The following is an 18,246-nucleotide window of genomic DNA, read 5'->3' as shown; positions in this document are numbered from 1 at the left end:
GCCCAAACAAAGTTACAACAGAAACCCAGAAATTTCCTTTCCAGCCTTTATGCTAAGGCCCAATCACTACAAGGAAGATAGATTTCCATCCAAGCTGTCCTTGGACTGCTTATCTGCATTAGAAATACCTGAATCTATACAAGATGCTGAATCCAATTATTTTGAATGAGATATGATAACGTTATTTTCAATGGACACAAGGGAGTGCTGGAGACACTCAGACAGACAGATCTGCCTTGGCTGCACTGAAGAGCCTCTGGTACCACCTCCACTAGGTACCCTCACCCCAGCGAGCAGCCACCCCAGCAAAGGCACAGCACTGCAAGTCTTCTGCATGCTGAAACTCCCACCACATTCAAATGAGTTACCCATACTGAAACCACGTATGCTTCTGCCCCCCTCCAATGGCTGGCTCATGCATAGATATTTGAGACGATAACCACTTTTTAGCTAACCAGACATTAACTCAAACCACTACGGCTTCAGTTTTCCAACTCAGACAGTTCAGTTACTGCAGCTGGGAGTCCCTCAAAGCCTGTTGCGTGTTTGGAAAGGTCCAACTTTGCAGGCACAGTCCAATTAAAAGCTCCATAGAGCAAAGATCACTATTTAAAGTTGAACTGTTCACTTTTGTTTATTTATAGCAAAACCATTAATTGCTGATCACATATTTGTTTGCTGGAAAACCAATGCTCCAAAATAAACACCAAGTTTAAAGACCATTCCCAGAACACTGAACGGTATCAGGAACCGCGCTAAAAATGTAAATCAGAAACATCAAAACACATCAGGATTTCAACTGGAGGAACAAACAACCCATTATTTCTGTGCCAGGAAAGAGGTTACCCATAAGCCGTCAGTTAGCCACACAGTCATCTACAGTCCAGCAGTTATTTATGTCCTGGAAAATGACAGACACCACTGCACAGTATCTGTTGAAAATACCTTCATGGCAATCAGCATATGCTAGATTAAATGAGGTATCTTTTAATGCAGAGTTTCGATAATCGCCTTGGAGAAGTGCCTTTTAAATATCTGGCATTTGAGGCAGAACCTCAAAAAGAGGAGCATTTTATTTATGAGCCACTTTCAGATGTCAAAATCATACAACATTAAAAGGAAAAAAAAAAAAAAAGTTAGGTGTTTTTGTAGCCTTCTTCACTAACAGAATTCCATGTTTCCCTTGGGAGAAGCACATTCCCTCAAATATCTACAGGAGTCCTGCATAGAAAACTAGGGAAAACAGCCTTACAGAGCTACGATCTGCCCTTTCTCTATGAAAGGCATTTTAAACAAGCACAGCAGCCCAGGTTACATGGAAAACCTCACCACCAGCCATGCTGGGAAGCAGTAACAACTCCACAGCAGATCGCTATCTATCTCCTGAAATCCTTACGAGTACAGTACTTTCCTGAAGCAACCACATCCACGGGATGTCAGAAAAGCTTCAACTGCAAAGTGCCTACACCTGCCCTGACAGCACTGCCCTCAAGTTCCCGGATTTTCATGCATATTTGAGTGCCAGGTAAATGCACACACTCAGTGCATTTCAGATTAGGAAAGAGCAGCTCAAGCCCCTTGCTGCATGCCCTGTAGGAGACACCACCATTTACTCCAGCTGTCAGCTCTCTCTGCCTCTGCACTGCCCTCTGTACCTGCCTGATTTAGGGCAGGAAGGTTTCCCTACAAAGCAATGCTCACCAGCATTACTGGCCTAAATTTCCAGAAGAGGAGGTCACGCAGTTATGTTTTTCACCACCACTGCAGTGGTTACCATTCAAAACTCATCACTTATTCACAGATCAGGAATTTCGGTCCAGTCTTCAAGATTACATCTAGATCTTGAAAATTTAATTGGAGACACTGATCATGAAATGGAGACCAATAACACAGGGGCAATAACAACAATAACAACGTCAAGACTGCATTGTGTTGAAAATGGTAGCTACTAGGAAAAACATGCACATCTCTTCCATTTGTTCTCCTGGAGTCAGGATTGTCTGCAGCACACAGTCAAGTTGCAGACTGTATTCTCAAATTCCGACCAGAAAGCAAACACCACGTGAACACCAAACACTAGTTGTGGTAAATCACCGAAACACAAGACAGGGTCAGGCTCAGTCCCTCTGATCATGCTTTCATCAAGTCTCATCCCCGTTTGTTGCCTTCCACCTTGAACTGGACTTATCCTCACTTGCTGGGAGCACATGCAGTGGTGGTACCACATGCAGTGGCGGTACCACACTAACCCCCTGCAACCCCAGCAGATAAATTTTCCTAATGGGAGCCATCCTATCCCTTACACACTTCGGCAAGGAGAGAAGTTGTAAGCAAGGTGGACATCTCACATCACATGATGATGAACATCCAACTCGATGCTCACCAATGCAAACAGGGAAGGTCACACCTCCCAGAGCTGCCGATTCACATCCTGGAAACACAAACAGCTGCTGACTCCACATCATCTGTTCATGCACAGGTAGGGGAGGAAGCAGTGCCAGCAGCCCCATATCATCCCACCAGATACCTCTCTGCTCCTCCAAAACCCAGGTGTGGCTGTGCCGAGCTGCTCCACCACTCCTGCCCTGTGCCAAAGGTGCCATGCCAGCGCACAGCTCCCAGGGACTGTCCTGGCACAAAGCACATGGATGTTCCCTCTTACAGCATCCCACAGAAGGAAACCCATACTGCATACTTCCTAACCAAATGCTCATTGTTTTCCCCACTTTTTTCTTCTGGCAAGAGATAGGGAAAGCTGCTCACCTGAAATAAAAGGACTCCAGCCTAAACAGTAAATATTAGCTCATGCCCAGTGAGGTTCTCTGATGCTGAATTTAAAAGCCTCTATTCAAAATGAACATAGCGAGGTGCTACTTGCGTATAGTTCTTGTCAGCTGCCATTTCAATCCGATCCCTACAACTCTCCAGAAAGGTAAAAAGAGAGCATTGGGTCAAAGACCAAAGTCATCAGGAATAACTTTGCCTGATTTGAAGCTCCACTATCATTTCCTCTGTATTTTTAAGATTAAAGTATAGATCAGAAAAGAGTTATGAAATAGCAATACATCAGATTACCAAAACAAGCCCAGCAAAATTACAAATCCATACAGAAGGGGGTAATAAGAAGCATGTCTCGCTCATGAAACTATTATGGATAAGAAGAAAATATCTGTGGCTATAATATATTTCTATACCACTTTTATAGGAAAAGGCTCTGAATAGCTTTTGGCATATGAAAGTCACCATAAGAACTGCAATAAAATTGAGTGTACTGTAAAAGAGCCATCACACATGCATCCCTAGAATTTATGTTCAAATCCTACTGTATTAAATTCTGTATTCTGTGGCTTTTGGAAAAAATTATTTTATTTTATTAAATGAACTATACAATATATTGTTTCTGTGAAGAAAATGTATCAGTAGGAACACAAATAGTTCTTTCAACACTAAAAAAAAATGGTTCAAACTTAAAAAATGCTTTCAGTAAGTGAGCACACTTCTAGTGTGAGTGGGGGTGTATCGACACACATGTACAGCCCATTTCATCATGCCCAGCTGCCCTCATAGCTCATGTCACTACACAGCCTGTGACAGTTACATTCATTTAAGAGTTTAAATCCTTGGTGCTGAGTTTCTAGGCAATAACCTAAGGTCCAATGAGGTCTCAAAGAACATGAAAGCTTTTTTTTTTTTTTTTTTTTTTTATTGCTCCCAAACACATTCCTCAAGCGCATATAAATGCATCCTTTGCAGCAAGGGGAAGAAGCAGACACGCTGCACACTGTGAAGGTAACACACATGGAGCTGCACGCTTGTGCAGGGTCAGCGGCGGGCCACAACGCGGGGTGCATCACTGCACATCACCATCCAAGCCCGAGCATCACAGCCTGATGCTCCTACCAACTTCTTCACAAGAGTTGCAGACACTTTGTACAAGTAAAACAAATTATATTCAGGCTCAATCATTTCATGCCACACCCTGGTGATCACTTTACGGCAGGATAAGCCACCGTGGTCACCAAAGCAGCTGTCCTGGGCTAACCCCCCTTCCCCCTCCCCTTTTGGTCCCCCCTTTTCTCTTTGTATTTTTGTTGATTTTGTTCTCACTGGGGATTGAGCTGCCCAATTGCAAATATGCCTGCGAACAAAAGGGAGGGAGGGAGATGGGAACGGGTGCCTGGGGCAGGCGGGAGGGATCCTTTCCATGTCCATGGCAGCTCAAACTGTTTGTCAAACAACAGCCGGAGTTGAAGCAACCAAGATGGTGTGTAAAGAGCAGAAAGTACCTTCGAGAAACATACTGAACACTATCAAAATACCCGAGTCTTAAATAGACACATGAAGTATTTAAATGTTTTCACACCCATAACAAATTTTGTTTACTGCCCAGCATTTAAACAGCTTTTTCTTTACTATTGTAAGATTGTTCCCAAACAGTGTGAATTTGATGTTGCAATGAATAGTAGCACTTCAACTCCTATTTACAACCCATTCAGCAACATAATTCCACAAATAGCATGCAGGATTTCCACGCTTTATGAAATAAAACCTGTTCTTGGCTCAAAAGAAGTTGTGCAAATTAGCTGACAAAAATCACTTCCTTTTGTTTTTCCTCTCTGATACAGAAAGTTAAAGGAAAAGGAGAATCACTAACGAAGTAATATGAAAAACTTTAATAAAACCATTAGAATCACCAAGCATTGTCACTCTCATAATTATATGCAAAATGCCCAGTATCCAAGGAAACAACGTAGTAATGAAGCTGGAGACTACTGTATAAATGCACCTTCTAAATCACCACCAAGAATGTCTATTCCAGAGGGACTGGCCAGTTTATTAGTGTGTGACACCCTGATCGCTTAGACATGCTACAGCTTAAAAACAAAAAGCTAACAAGCTACTTTTGCATAAAGGACCCTTTTGTCTGTAGTGCGTGAACAGCCCCTTCTCAGAATCTAGTTACAGAGTTCCTCTACAGAGTTGCAGATTTCTCTAAGCTTGTATTCACCTTCATGAGAGTTGTTTAGAAATCTGTAATGATGGGCACTAATTAAACTGCATAACCAGCAACAAATGAAGCAGAGATGCTGTCTCCTTTGCTCCAATCTCTCAGCAAACTGAAATGTGCAATAGGAGAAATACTGAAATTCTGCTCTTCTCCAGAGCGCATTGATCTGAAATCCATTTCATTAGCACCAAGCGCTAACACAAACTGCCTTATGCCCACATTATTAAAATTCATTTAAAAATGAATACTTATGTTCCAATATTACCATCTCATTCTCAGAGATGTTTCCTAGGAAAACCTAGGCAGGTCTGCAATAAGGAAGCCAGTGAAAAATTAACTCCTGCGTTTTGGTGTTAGCATTTAGAACATCATGCCCAATCCCTAGTTTTTAGGCATAATTTCAGCAAGCACTCTATTATTCTCGTGATTTCTGTGGCAGCTTGTTCCACCCAACAACCACTGAATATAAAGCAGCTCCAGTCAGGTTCGACCACATTGTGGTTTATCTACTTTGTGGATGAACTTTGGTATTTCCCCCTTTCAGTACGTGAGACAGCTTTATAGGAGCACATACCTCAACATCCCTGCTTCTTCCATCGGATGCCCCTGTAATCTTTCTCTGTGACCTTTACATTCCCTTTGGCTCATTCTTTTCCATGACTGTAACAGCCTTTCTATAAGTAGATAGCCTAAACTACACACAGTATTTCCAGTGTGGCCTCAGGCAGATAGTCGAGTGCTAGAATAACCCGACTACCAACTTCTGCTCAACAGCACATACAGTTGTACAACTCTTTCACCTTTTTTTGGATGCTCTCAGGCACAGTGCTGATTTGGTAAAAAAGGCTCCACTGTCTTCATGTTGCCTCCTCTTTTGTGCGTTGTCTCTTCAGTTTTCACAAACTTTACCCTGTTCCCACTGCAACCCTCATTGCCTCTGTATGCAAATCCAAGGCAACTTGCCTGCCCTTCTCTTTTCACTCACACTGCTTTCAGAGGTCTTGCATCATTGAAACAACATTCACATCTTCAGCAAACGCTGTCACTTTTCTTACACCTCCCCTCTTCCAGATTGGCGTAGGGCTGATCCTCATTTCTCACAACCACAAACAGCTTCATCTCACAAAACACCTCCGTGCTTTGTCTGCTGCTTTCTCCTCTCAAGCTCTGAAGCTCACTTTTACACACCAAAATAACTGATCTTGCTCAATTAACCGCTTTAGCTGGCTTCTACAGAAAAGTTTGGGTTGGAAAAGACCTTTAAAATCGAGTCCAACCACTAACTTAGCACTGCCAAGTCCACCACTAAACCATGTTCCTAAGCACCACCATCCACTTCTTTTAAATCCCTCCAGGGATGGTGACTCAACCACTTCCCTGGGCAGCCTCTTCCAATGCTTGACAACCCCTTCAGTGAAGAAATTCTTCCTAATATCCAATCTAAACCTCCCCTGGTGCAAATTGTGGCAATTTCTTCATGCCTAAGGCATTTTCTTAAAAGGCTATAGAAATTAGGGCCATAGCTTTCTCTCATTACTCCTGTTTTCTCTCTCTTTGTCAATATATCCCAGTCGTACAGCATGACCTAATAGTGATTTTTCCATTCTATCAGTTTATCGGCAAATCTGGCTTATAGTACCATAATTATCTGATGCTTCCCTAGATCTCTCTTTAGATTGCTTTTCTCTAAACCCTCTCTAAAATTTCATAAACGAGTAGGCAGACTGGCTAAAAACTTTATTTTCTAAAGGTGTGGTCCAATGCTCCTTTACCTGAAGCAGTTGCACACTCAGAGCAGTTAAGCAAGTGAACCTTCTCATTCCCACTCCATTTTACTGTACTGCCAGCTCATCCAGTTCACTAGAACTGTTTTTCTCTTGTGTCTGCAACCAACAGTGACCGCAGCAGTAATCTTGAAAATATCAATCCTCTCTCAAAAGCCACATCAGAGATGGAATTACTAGAAACACTACACCAGTGAAGTCAAAACCCAGCAATAGTCAAAGCCTGTCAGCATGGTGAGAGTTGGCACGCACTTATCAGGTGCCTTCTGCTTAATACAAACTGGTATTCATAAGTCATGATTCCAACCAAAGCTGGCTAATGCAGAATACCCATGTCTGGAAAGGTAAGTCTGGAAGGACCATTTCAATATCCTTCCAAGATGCTGCTGTTTATGCGGTCTCACCAAGAACTCATCAGCAAGGAAACGTTGAGGGGATCTGAATTAATTCAATCTCTAAAAGGCAAGTGCTGGATACAAAACTGCAAATATGAACTGCTTCCACAAAGTCCATCTTTAAAAGGGTAGCTCTCTAGGCCAAATCACCAGCAGCTTCATTTCCAGAGGTACAAGGCACCTATAATGGGAATGTCACTATTCACTACCATGGGAAAGTTGAGCTCTTCATCCCTCTTTGTTTTAGCTTACTTATCGTGGTTCATGGTCATCTGCCTGCCGTGAATGTCCTAAGGTTTAATTATTTTTGTTCTGTAAAATACATTGAGATCCCCCAGAAAAGCTGCTTATGCATTCACAGTAGGATCCCTGTAAGATATTTTTTTTGGCATCCCTGGAGTAATCAGCACGAGCAGCCACAGGACAACTCCAAAGACTAAGTGCTGGAAGCACTAAGCTGCCTGCAATCCTGATCTGTATCTGGAGGATCAAAAGTTTCAGAGGCAACGTTTTGGTGCAACACATACTGAAACTGATGTGGGAGTTAACAGGAGGTTTACAGAAGAGTGCTGGCAAAAACATTCTCATTAGCATCTTTCAGCAAAAATGAAGAAAGTAAAAAAAAAAAAAAGCCCACCTTAAAAAGGAAATAATAGAGGGGGGGAAAATGGAAATCAACAACACTAACAAAAGCACAATATGGGTTTTTTAAATATCCCAAATAGCTTAAAGTTGCCCAGACTTCTGTATTCATTATTTGCTCAGGACACAGATTTATTTATTTATGGCTCAGAAAAGAATTCCCAGCTCAGAGGCTTTCCAAAGAACAACCTTCCCCAGTTCTGCATGGCCACCTCAGCCAACTCGCCCTGCCGTTTCTTATTCTGATGCTAATGAAGTTCAAACAACCCAACCCTGCATTTTTTATCTATGCAATGAGCCTATCTTTAGGTCACTTAGTTATGTCACTTTAAATCACAACATTCCCACATAGAAAAATCTGATAATTTTATTTACTTCTGGGACAGAGAAAGAAGAAGAAAAAAGTTCATTATGAAAACGCTTTTTTCGTGTGTTTGTGGTGACTAACTGGAAACTTAAAACAGCCTGAATTTAAACAACAGGTGAACCATAAGAAACAACACAGTTTAATTAAGACTTGCACAGCTACCTTCAAGACAGGATGCCCTGAAAATATATACATAATTATATAATATATATATATGCATAGGCATATCATATAATTATAAATATATTATTAGGTCTTATCCAAAGTCTGCTGGAATAAAGGACAAGATCCCATTGATCTCTGCGGGCTTCAGATCTTTCTTTTGTAAAATAACCTGGATTCTTCCACCCTGGCTTTCACAAGTATCCACACGGGGATATTCATAGTGCTTCTCACAAGAAGGAAAAACCATGGAGTGGAAGCCACCCATGAAAGGTACTGGATTTATTCCAGATGTGGAACTGGTTTTAATTAATTTGGAAGCATTTGAAGTATTTGCTCATTAAATATGCTTTGCATTTCACACATGCACGTAAGAGTAAGAAACTGCAAAATTGAAGCCAAAATCATAATGTCTTATTAAAAAGACTCTGACACTACTTTTAGCAAAATTCGGCTCACATGAAGACAAGAGTTACAGCACTGCCGTAACACACCACACCAATATCCAAAGCTCACAAGTTCCTGCACCGCTTGTCCCCGGGAAAACTCACCTTGGCCTGGAGGACTCACTGGTGGGACCTCTCTAACCTCCGCCCAGCCCTGCACAGGATACTGCCCACTCCGCCCATCCCATCACTCACCTTTAAGTTCAATACACCCGTTCTCTAGGGCAGGATGAAAAAACTTGCTGTGTATCTATGTGTCAAATCACCATTACCAGTAAAAATTTTGTGTACGCTCATACAGAAGAAGATTCAAGCAGCCAGGAAGGGAATAAAAGACACTTCCTTCAACTTTTGAGGTCTTGAGTCAATACTTACCAGCCACCTGCCACCATCCAACCCCAATTAAAACAACCTATGAGCATCCTGCAGTCATCTACAAATGTGAGAAGCAAACAAAACAAACTTAGAGCCTTCTGCTTTTGTCAAGTTCACAACAAAAAGCTCCACGCCAGAGGCACAAGAGCGAATCTGCACAGCTGCACCAAGGCCGGGCCCGCTCCCATCCAAGACAGGCAAGAGGGTGGTTGTGCCCACCAACCCCCCGGCAGGTCCACATGCAGAAAGCCACAGACCCTCCAGGGCAGACGTAGACACGTTTCTGCTGTATGAACTTGTAACGGGACGCCAGTCACCCCAGAAGCGTGGCGTTCCTTGAGGAAGAGGAGCTGTATGGCCCCACGGAACCGCCGCTGGACGCTGCCAAGCACCGGGAGCACCCAGGCCAGCTCAGCTGTTCCACGCACGCTGCAAACCCCTACGCAGACATCCTCGTATCTGGTAACTCCGTGGAAACAGACATCCCATACCGCAGCTCTTGCCTCCCCTCTAGTGGCTGTCCCACCACAGCCGCCTCCATGTCTGCTGCCGCCGCTGCCAGCGGCGCGGAGGGCTGGAGCTCGTCCCCCGGCCAAGTCCCCGCAAGCCGAGCTCCTACGGCTCCAGCCCGGGCCAGTGCCACGGCCAGGCAGGGATGTCGCTGCACAGGGAAAACGCACAAGGCAGAAAGGAGCACATCTGGGCACAGCTCTTCTGCTTCCACAGGAGCCCAAGACTCCTGGTTTTGAGATGAGGTAAGCAAAATCGCCATTTGGTATGTGGAACCACAGCTAAGTTGAGAACACAGTTATTTTTGATTATTATTTCTCACAGACCTGAAAGAATCAGATATTTGGTGACTACGAAACACTCAAACTCTTCCTGCACAAAGACTAAGTTTTATATTGGACAACAATGGTTTTGTCACCAAGGGTCAAAATTAATTCAAGAGATCACGAGAGAAGTCAGCCTTTCAGTGATCTCTAATCAATTTTACGAAGCTCTACCAAACTGTGCGTGATGCTCTCTTGTTCAAATCCAGCATACAAACATTAAAAAACCACCAACCTCACATTTCTTCACAAGTCTTTTTTTTTTTTTTTTTCCTAAAAAAAACAAGCAGGAACATTCAAGTTTCTTTCCTTTGGTTGCCAGTGCTAAAATATGCTAACAGCATTAAGGCAAGGGACGACTTGCAGAGCTCACAATCTGTATTCAGCATAATTAGCAGATGCCAATTTAACTTATTATTGCTTCTTCCTTTCTATATTATAAAAAGGATGTCAATGAAAACCTGTTATCTAAATGACTGTTTTCTTAGTGCTGATATAAAGCAACAATCATGGGAAAATAGAGTCACAGAGCATGTGTTAGGAAATATCTGATTTTGAAATGACATAAACAGCTACAGTAAAGAAAGAAATTAATGCCTGCAGACAGGACGACTCCCTTCATACTTTGCATCTTCAGAGTGTTTTTAAACTAATTACATATTTGGTGGCATTCCTAGTTATTCAAATAAGCAATGCAAACTTCAAGGTAAAGGGATATTATTAAATGAGGTTGCTCAACTGTCTCAAGCACTGATCATTTCAAAGCATGAGAAATGAAAACCCTTAAGATGTATTTACTATGCAGAGAATTAACAGCTAAGAAGTAAGGACACAAATACCTGAGAAAGAAATCAAAGCAAGCCCTAAAAACCAGCCTCTTTCACAGTGCCAAATAAGGGACAGTGTCACAGCTAAGGGGACAGTTACAGAGTGCACTTCTCCTGCCTGCAAAGCTGAAACACATTTTATAAAACAAAGCCCTCTTGAACTAAGAGGCTGTTGAAAGATGCACCAGGCACACACACACAAAAAAAAGCAGTGCACACCAAGGTTGTGAATTAAACAGGTTTCTAACATATAAACAATATAATGATCCAGTCCAGGCATCATTTGCTGCTACTTCTGCTTGAGGATGCCTTCCAGCTAACATTTCTGCATATTACGATGCAGTGAAAAAAAAAAAAAAATTAATAAACTATCTTCTGACTCTCAGGGATAAGTTGAAAAGCCTTGTAAGGCTATGCTTCTCCACAGCTTTAATCGATTTCAGCTATAACTTCATTTGTTATGCCTAACCGACAGTGTAAACTTCACCCTTCCCAAGAATTAAGAAAAAAATAACATTTCATGCTCTCCCATAAGCGGTATATGTAAAGCACAAAACAGAACTGCTGCACACATACCCCCAATTAAACTGGTCTCTGTGGAAACTAATAACTTTCCACAGTATGCACTGTAATCCAAGTAATAATTTTAAACAGGCATAAGCTGCAGTGTGCTGAACTAAGGCATTCTTACCTTGCAAAGAGTGTTTGAAGACATTTAGTTACAGTAAAAGAGGAGAACGTGCATGTTGCCAAGTATTTCCCATGTAAAGGGGATATGCTTTACCCCACACATGCGCACGCACACACGACTGGGTGCGTGTGCTTCCTAGGTAGAGAAAGAGGACCAGAAAAGATGAGCAGCAGCAGTAATGCCCTGGCTTTATGTCTCAATCAGTAGCAAGTAAAGCTGGAGGAAGCATGTGGGATGAAATAGAAAAAAATTCCAAGAAATAAGATTTTTATTCTCCTCTGAATGCAAAGGGCTTTGCTTGGGTGACCAAAAATACCTTAACACAGAGATCTTCATAACCCACCTCCCTCCTGAGCCAGTTAGTTGCACATGTCAAATGACACTGCACAAACAATGCACAAAGACTTTAACAAAATATATTAAAGAATCCCTTACCTTTTAGTCAGAGTAAGTGACAGATAGCAGGCATGAGAAACTCAGTTGGCACAGTTGCTGTACATATTTCTCTGTGGACTTCTCTTTAGTGGTCCCAAAAGCACTGAACATAAAATGTATAAGAGACAGCCCTCCCTCCCCTCCCTCCGCCCTCCCTGCCTAGGAAGCTCTCCCTCCCAGGGGACAAGAATTCCAGTGGACCCAATTAACACTGTACTTCGCTGGCTTCTTGGTATGATCGATATTAAATAAGCTGAGTTTTAGCAGCACTGAAAAATAAAGCAGCCATGTAATGTGTGGCTGATGGAGACTGTTTTTCCCCCCTACTTCCCTACTCCCCCAGTCTCGAAATGATCCAACGCAGCAGAAAAAAAAAAAATTAAAAAGCATGTGCCAGCGCCAGCGATAGAAGCTGCATCAGATATTTTTTAGGAACTTGATGGAAGCGGAACGGCAGTTGCTCATTTCACTAGCTTCGGCTGTACTTTATTAAAGTGGATTTACAAATCAATGGAAGGAATCCAAAGGTTCACAAACAGGCTCTTTCATCGGGTCTGCTGCCTGACCGAACAGCAAGTTTGCTGAAGGGGTCTGGGGGCTGTTTCACCAGCACACTTGCTTTCAACGGACTCCCGACAACATGACTTGTTCGGTTTGGTGAAAGAAATGCAGTAAGAGGTTCACTGCTTTAAGGGATTGCAGCCTAGTGTGTTCCCTTGCTTCGTTCCCGCAGCATGTGTAACAAGGCATCCTACAAATTGCAAATTATTTTAATTTGAAGGGGGAAGTGGTTGGGAGGCAGTAACCTTCTTTGGTCCTGTTTTCCCTGATCTATCAATCACAGATTGCCATGTAAAAACAATCTACTACAGGCTCTCTCTGTAGAAGGAAAGCAATTACTAGCATTAACTCTTGCCATTGCAAATTAATACAATATAGTCCACAACTGATAGTCTTGCCTGAAAGCCATTAATCTAAGAATAAATGGGTGGTTTGCTTAAATCCAACTGGTTTGAAATTCTCAGGTTAAGAGCTCCCCTTCCCCTTTCCATGTTTCTATTTGTGTTTGTGAATCTCAGTGGAAAGAAAAGCAAGCCATATTTATTTGCTGAGGCCAGTACAATTCCAAGATAACAATATCCATTAGTGAACCTGCCTACAAATGCAGGATTTCACCACCAGTAGCTGCTTTTCCTTTTTTTTGTTTCTGGAGTGGCCATAATCTTTAAACGAAACCCAATAAATAGCAATGAGCAATACCCTTGATTGAACAGCTGGGTTGACCAGTGACTTGAATCCATCTTGTTAAATTAATGTGAGATTGCATTTCCATACAAATAAGATCAATTAAAAATACTCGTAAAACCATGCGACCAAAGGCAGTGAAGAGTTAAATTAATTAACTCAAAAAGCCTCCAATTAAATAATGTTAAGGTTATGATTCTCCCTCTAGCTGAGGGAGAAAAAAAATCCCAACATCAGGACAAAACACTACTAGTTAGTAACTGCTAATAGTAGCTCCAAATGCCACATTGTCACAAATTCTTTACCATGCCTGGTAACATCCTTCACAGATAAATGTGCAGTATGCAGAAATCCCAAACAGTGGTCAACCATCCCAACAGACAGGACAAACCAAAGGATTATTTACATGGGGAGACCCAAAAGAGAGCAGGTATATTGCTTATGCACATGAAGTCCATGTTTCCTGAGCTACAGTACTTGTGATGAAGGTGCTGTACTTTACCTGTATAGACTTCACAAATGTAATCTAGCTGACATGCCAGCTAACACCATCTAGTGGAATGTGTCCCTGCCCATGGCAGGGGGGTCAGAACTAGATCATCTTTAAGGTCCCTTCCAGCCCAAACCATTCTATGGTTCTCTGCTGCAAGAAGGCTCAGGGAAGAACTAGCCCTGAGTAACATGGCACTAAGAAGGGCAATGCTGGGTTGCAATTTGATTAAGAGGAAAACACAAGAACATTCATAGGAAATCACAGAAAACGATGCAGATCATCGTGCTTCATGGCCATTATTAACCCAGCACCACAGCATGGCAAACACACTGGATTTGAAATGGGATACAGAGGTTGCTGATAATCTCAAACTGATCATCCAGAGTCTTCAAAGTTACATTCCTCTTTCAGGGGGCAATGTCAACTGGTTAAAGTGTCCCGGAAAGTGGCCTCAATCTTGTACAGAATGCTTCTCTTAGCAAGGGGATCAAAGCACTTAACAAGTGCTTTGGGATCCCACGTGAGTGAAAGAACATACACATTCCATCTGCTACAGAAAATATACCCACCATCCATGAAAGGGTGATACATGAAGCCAAGCTTCAGCCAGGATAGCTCAGGAAAATCTTGCAAAAAAGGGAAACACCCTCAAAGGGCACCGGGTAAGGGCCCTCTTCCCTGCAGCTACAGTCATCAACCCTTAATAGCTTCGAGCCCCATCTGACAAAAGGTTGGAGAAATTCACCCTAGCAATCAAAGTATTTACACAGAAAAGCATTGTAATAAGGGTATAATCCACTGAATATATCCAGACTGAAAAGGTCCAGTGGGTAGTAAGGCATTTTGGGAAAGGTTGAGGTTTACAGCTGTAGAGGGGATCGTAACTGTTCTTGGAACCCATAAAATGATCCATCAGTCGATCTGTCATCTCAACACTCCTAGGCACTAGGAAAGTCTTTATTATCCCCATTTTAGAGATGATGATTTGAACACTGAAAGCCTAAACTGCCTCCCCAAGGAGATGCAAGAAGTGCTGTAGAATAGCAGGGAACTGATTCCAGGCTTTTCAAGTCCCTTAACGTGAAGACTGTTCTTGTTTTAAACACAAGCAACTGAATATGACATATTTTGAAAGTCAAGCTATTTAAAAAAAAAAAAAAAAAAAAAATCAGCATAATTCTAGTCTACTCTCAAGTATGAATCAAAGCACAGTTCATGGTACTTAAGGAGCTCCTGTGCTGCTTAACAGATCTGCATGTCTATACACTGTCAAATTTTATTCCAAGAAAAAATTCATAATTCACATTGTTTTACTAGAAAATAATTTAAATATCAATCCACAATTAGAATTACAGTCCCAGTTTCATAGGACTTTTCAAGCCTGTGGGGAATTGCATGGATGGGCACCTCATACGTGTGAAGGAAAGAGATTAGGAAACATTTCTCAAAATAAAAAAGTACAGGAGTATCAGACTAGGTTATCAGTTAATGTCTAGTTAAAGGAAAAATTCTTGAGCGCCATAGTGAAGGTCCCAGTCCCTAGCTGTCAAGAGAACAACCCTTGCTGTTGCTGGAGGCAGGGAAAGAGGAATGTGTTACCTGCCCTGATCTAGGTGAGAGGTTCCTACCAAAGGTCTCCCATGCATGGACAACTTGGTGAGCTGCCAACGCTGCCTGGAGGTCCTGCTCTCCCATGACAGATCTTGCACACCCTACCCAACACAGATGGTCCTCAGGGATCAGCATCACCCAACGTATGGGCCCACCAGTGCTGCCACCAACACAGATGGTGCCCTGATGATACCAAAAACATAATCCAGAGAACAGCATATTTTTAGCCTAAAATAATTTGGAGGAAGAACACATCCTTGTATTGTTCTCAGAATTTTCTTAACTCACATGAAAGCTAACTCTATGGGAGATGTAAAGAGTACCTAACAGAAGTCCAGGCTGGAAAAATATATCTAAGAAAAAGAGCTGCTACCAAAAAAGAAAGAATTCAGTATTTATTACTTGAGGGCAGGAGCTAATGACTGCTAATAGGGCAGTACCATATGACCCAGAGGAAAAGCTATGAAGATTTTTCTCTTTTCTTCTTCAAAAACTATGTTGGAAAGTGTCAGCATTTACGATACTCTCTGGGGAACTGTAATCTATCTGGGTGCTCCCCAAGAACCTATGACCAAAATTGCCAACATGGGAGATTAGCTATGTAAAGATACATGATGTAACACAATTTGTTAACAGCTAATCCACTTTATTACAGGCATCATCAACTCTGTTCATTATCTAAACCTTCTATTTCAACTGTTCTCAAAGACTACAGCCTTTGGCACTATTTAAAGTTGCTTACATTTTCTTTCTTATGTACTCATTTTGACTATTAAAAGGCAAATAAATTGGTAGGTTTTTCTCCATTTATATTCACTCTGGTACAGTACAAGAAATACTAAGAAATACAAAAGAAAAATATTTAACTAAATAAACCCTGGTTTCAAAATGTTGATACTTAGAAACAAGGGTGAACACATGGTGATGTGGCCTTTGCTCAAGAATGTGAAAAAATGTCTGTGGATATTTTAAATATTTACCAAATGAGGGGGATGTATACCAGGTTGCAGAGCCTGGATTACACACACTTTCAAGAGATGATGATTCATTTTCATCTATATCAGTAAGGTTGGAGGTTTGCTTTGTTCTCTTTAATTTCTAATTACATTTTAGTAGCAGAATAAACAGAAAGAACACATAAAGCCAGAAACAAAAACTAAAATAAAATAAAGGAAAAAACAACCTTTTAAGGCACTTAACATCAGAGAAGGTTAGTCAGCCAATTACGATTTACAACTGCACAATAAACCATGGTGAGGTTCAGCTGACTAATGCTCTGCACCATTATGTAGCAAGTACCAAAGATAAAAGGCCAATTTCCTATTTGAAAATTGGGTTTCAGTAATGTGCAGCCGCCAGTCTGTGGGGCCGGGGGATTGCCTCCAGAGAAGCATCCATCTCCGAGGCCCAGCAAATCCAAACAGAGCCGACGTGCCTGTTGCATGCACTTCCACAGCGAGCTCTTGGGGGGGTGTGCGTACCCCCCAGCTCGGCACGAAGGGCTCACTGACTCTATGCCAAAGCCACCATGCTCCCAAGGCACTCCTGAGCCAGGTGACCTGGGATTTGAGAAATATCGTTTAAACCCTCATGCTGCCAACGAAGGTGAGATCTGCAGAAGTGAGTTTTGCAGTGTGAAACCAGTCCCTGGCAGGATTTTGCCCCAAAGTGCACGGATCAACAGGCATGTACATGGTGCACATGAAGTCCCTCCAGCCACCAGCACCTGTACATTGTCCCTGAAGCTTTCCTTAGGTCCTGACATCTTTTTAGGGTGCCTGATTTTCACTGCTAAACACAAAGGCACTTCATTTCAACTGACCAAACAATCTTGCTGGATCTAATATTCACATCTTTTAACTCCTTAGTCAGTGGGTACAAAACAGACCCTCCTGAGAAAGGTACTGCAAAATAAGACAGAGCACAAACTTAAAAAGCAAATGCTATTTCTCACCATTCCCACCAGAGATGCTCTTGCTCTGTACTAGCAAGTTGTTGATGCTGTACCCAAAATATGACTGCAGCACAGATAAGCAAACCTAAAGTAATTTTAAACTACACTGAACAGCATTGCTGTTCACACCAGAGAAGCTACAAATATCAGCACAGACCACATAAATCTAATCAAGATCCATGAGACTCTGACCACTGACCATACCATGATAAAATATCTGTTACCATGGCTTCATGGCAGCCACAACCACCCAGGCAAGCTTGGCTAAAGCTAGCTGGGATACTTTTCACACTTCTGACTATAGCATTAGAAATCTCTGTAACTTACTAGGGAGGAAGGAGCTCCTTCCAGAATGAACAGGAAGAAAAAAAAATTGGAAGAAATTTATACCACTTGAGTTCTAAGTGCTTGGTTGTGGCTCACAGAGCTACCACAGGTAATGCAGGATGGTGGCTGGGGCACCTGCCTGGCCCTGCCGAGTGCACAGTCAGCCTGGGACACGGTAGATGCAGCCCATTCTACCATGTGTTTATGGTTACATGATATACATTCCACCTCTACAGTTGATCCTGCTCACACTGAACACTAACACAGAACAGCTCTTCTCAAACAGCTTTTCTATCCAACCCCTCCAGTCTCTTTTCCTAGTGCAGAATGAGTTAACAGTGCTTCAGTTCCTCTTCTGCACCAAGGAAACCTTCCCCCATTGCTCCAGCTTGGCAGCTTAGGCATGAGGCTGGCTCAAAGGCAGAGACTTATACCACAACACGCAGCCAAAAGAACTCCCACATTGGTCAGGGTACACCAGCAGCCATCTGATGGAAAACCAACAACGTGGGCCCAGATAGAGGGGCGGGAAAATAAGTATGAATAAAAGCATTACAAGTACCTAACTAAATTGCTGTGTAGTGGTCTGTGATTCCACAGAGAAAAACACCAGTTTATATGATGATATGGCTCCACAGCTAATTTTGGTTA

At 42.2% G+C, this 18,246-nt stretch overlaps 1 protein-coding gene across 12 annotated transcripts in view; it reads right to left on the bottom strand.

The window, feature by feature from the left end:
- Positions 1 to 18,246, bottom strand: part of FAT3 (FAT atypical cadherin 3) — a 409,192-nt gene that overhangs the window by 332,517 nt on the left and 58,429 nt on the right. For 2 of the 12 annotated variants that reach the window (XM_026843009.1, XM_026849547.1), the window contains exon 1: positions 11,966 to 12,080. The exons of the other annotated variants lie outside the window; for them this stretch is intronic. The gene's annotated coding sequence lies outside the window, so the exon portion shown is untranslated. Of the gene's footprint in view, positions 1 to 11,965; positions 12,081 to 18,246 lie in introns of those variants that run through there. 12 annotated transcript variants of the gene reach the window in all.

This window comes from Athene cunicularia (assembly GCF_003259725.1).
Source record: "Athene cunicularia isolate RWA chromosome 1 unlocalized genomic scaffold, athCun1 chr1_part1, whole genome shotgun sequence".
In the NCBI taxonomy this organism is placed as follows: domain Eukaryota; kingdom Metazoa; phylum Chordata; class Aves; order Strigiformes; family Strigidae; genus Athene; species Athene cunicularia.
This window is presented reverse-complemented; position numbering and strand designations above follow the sequence as displayed.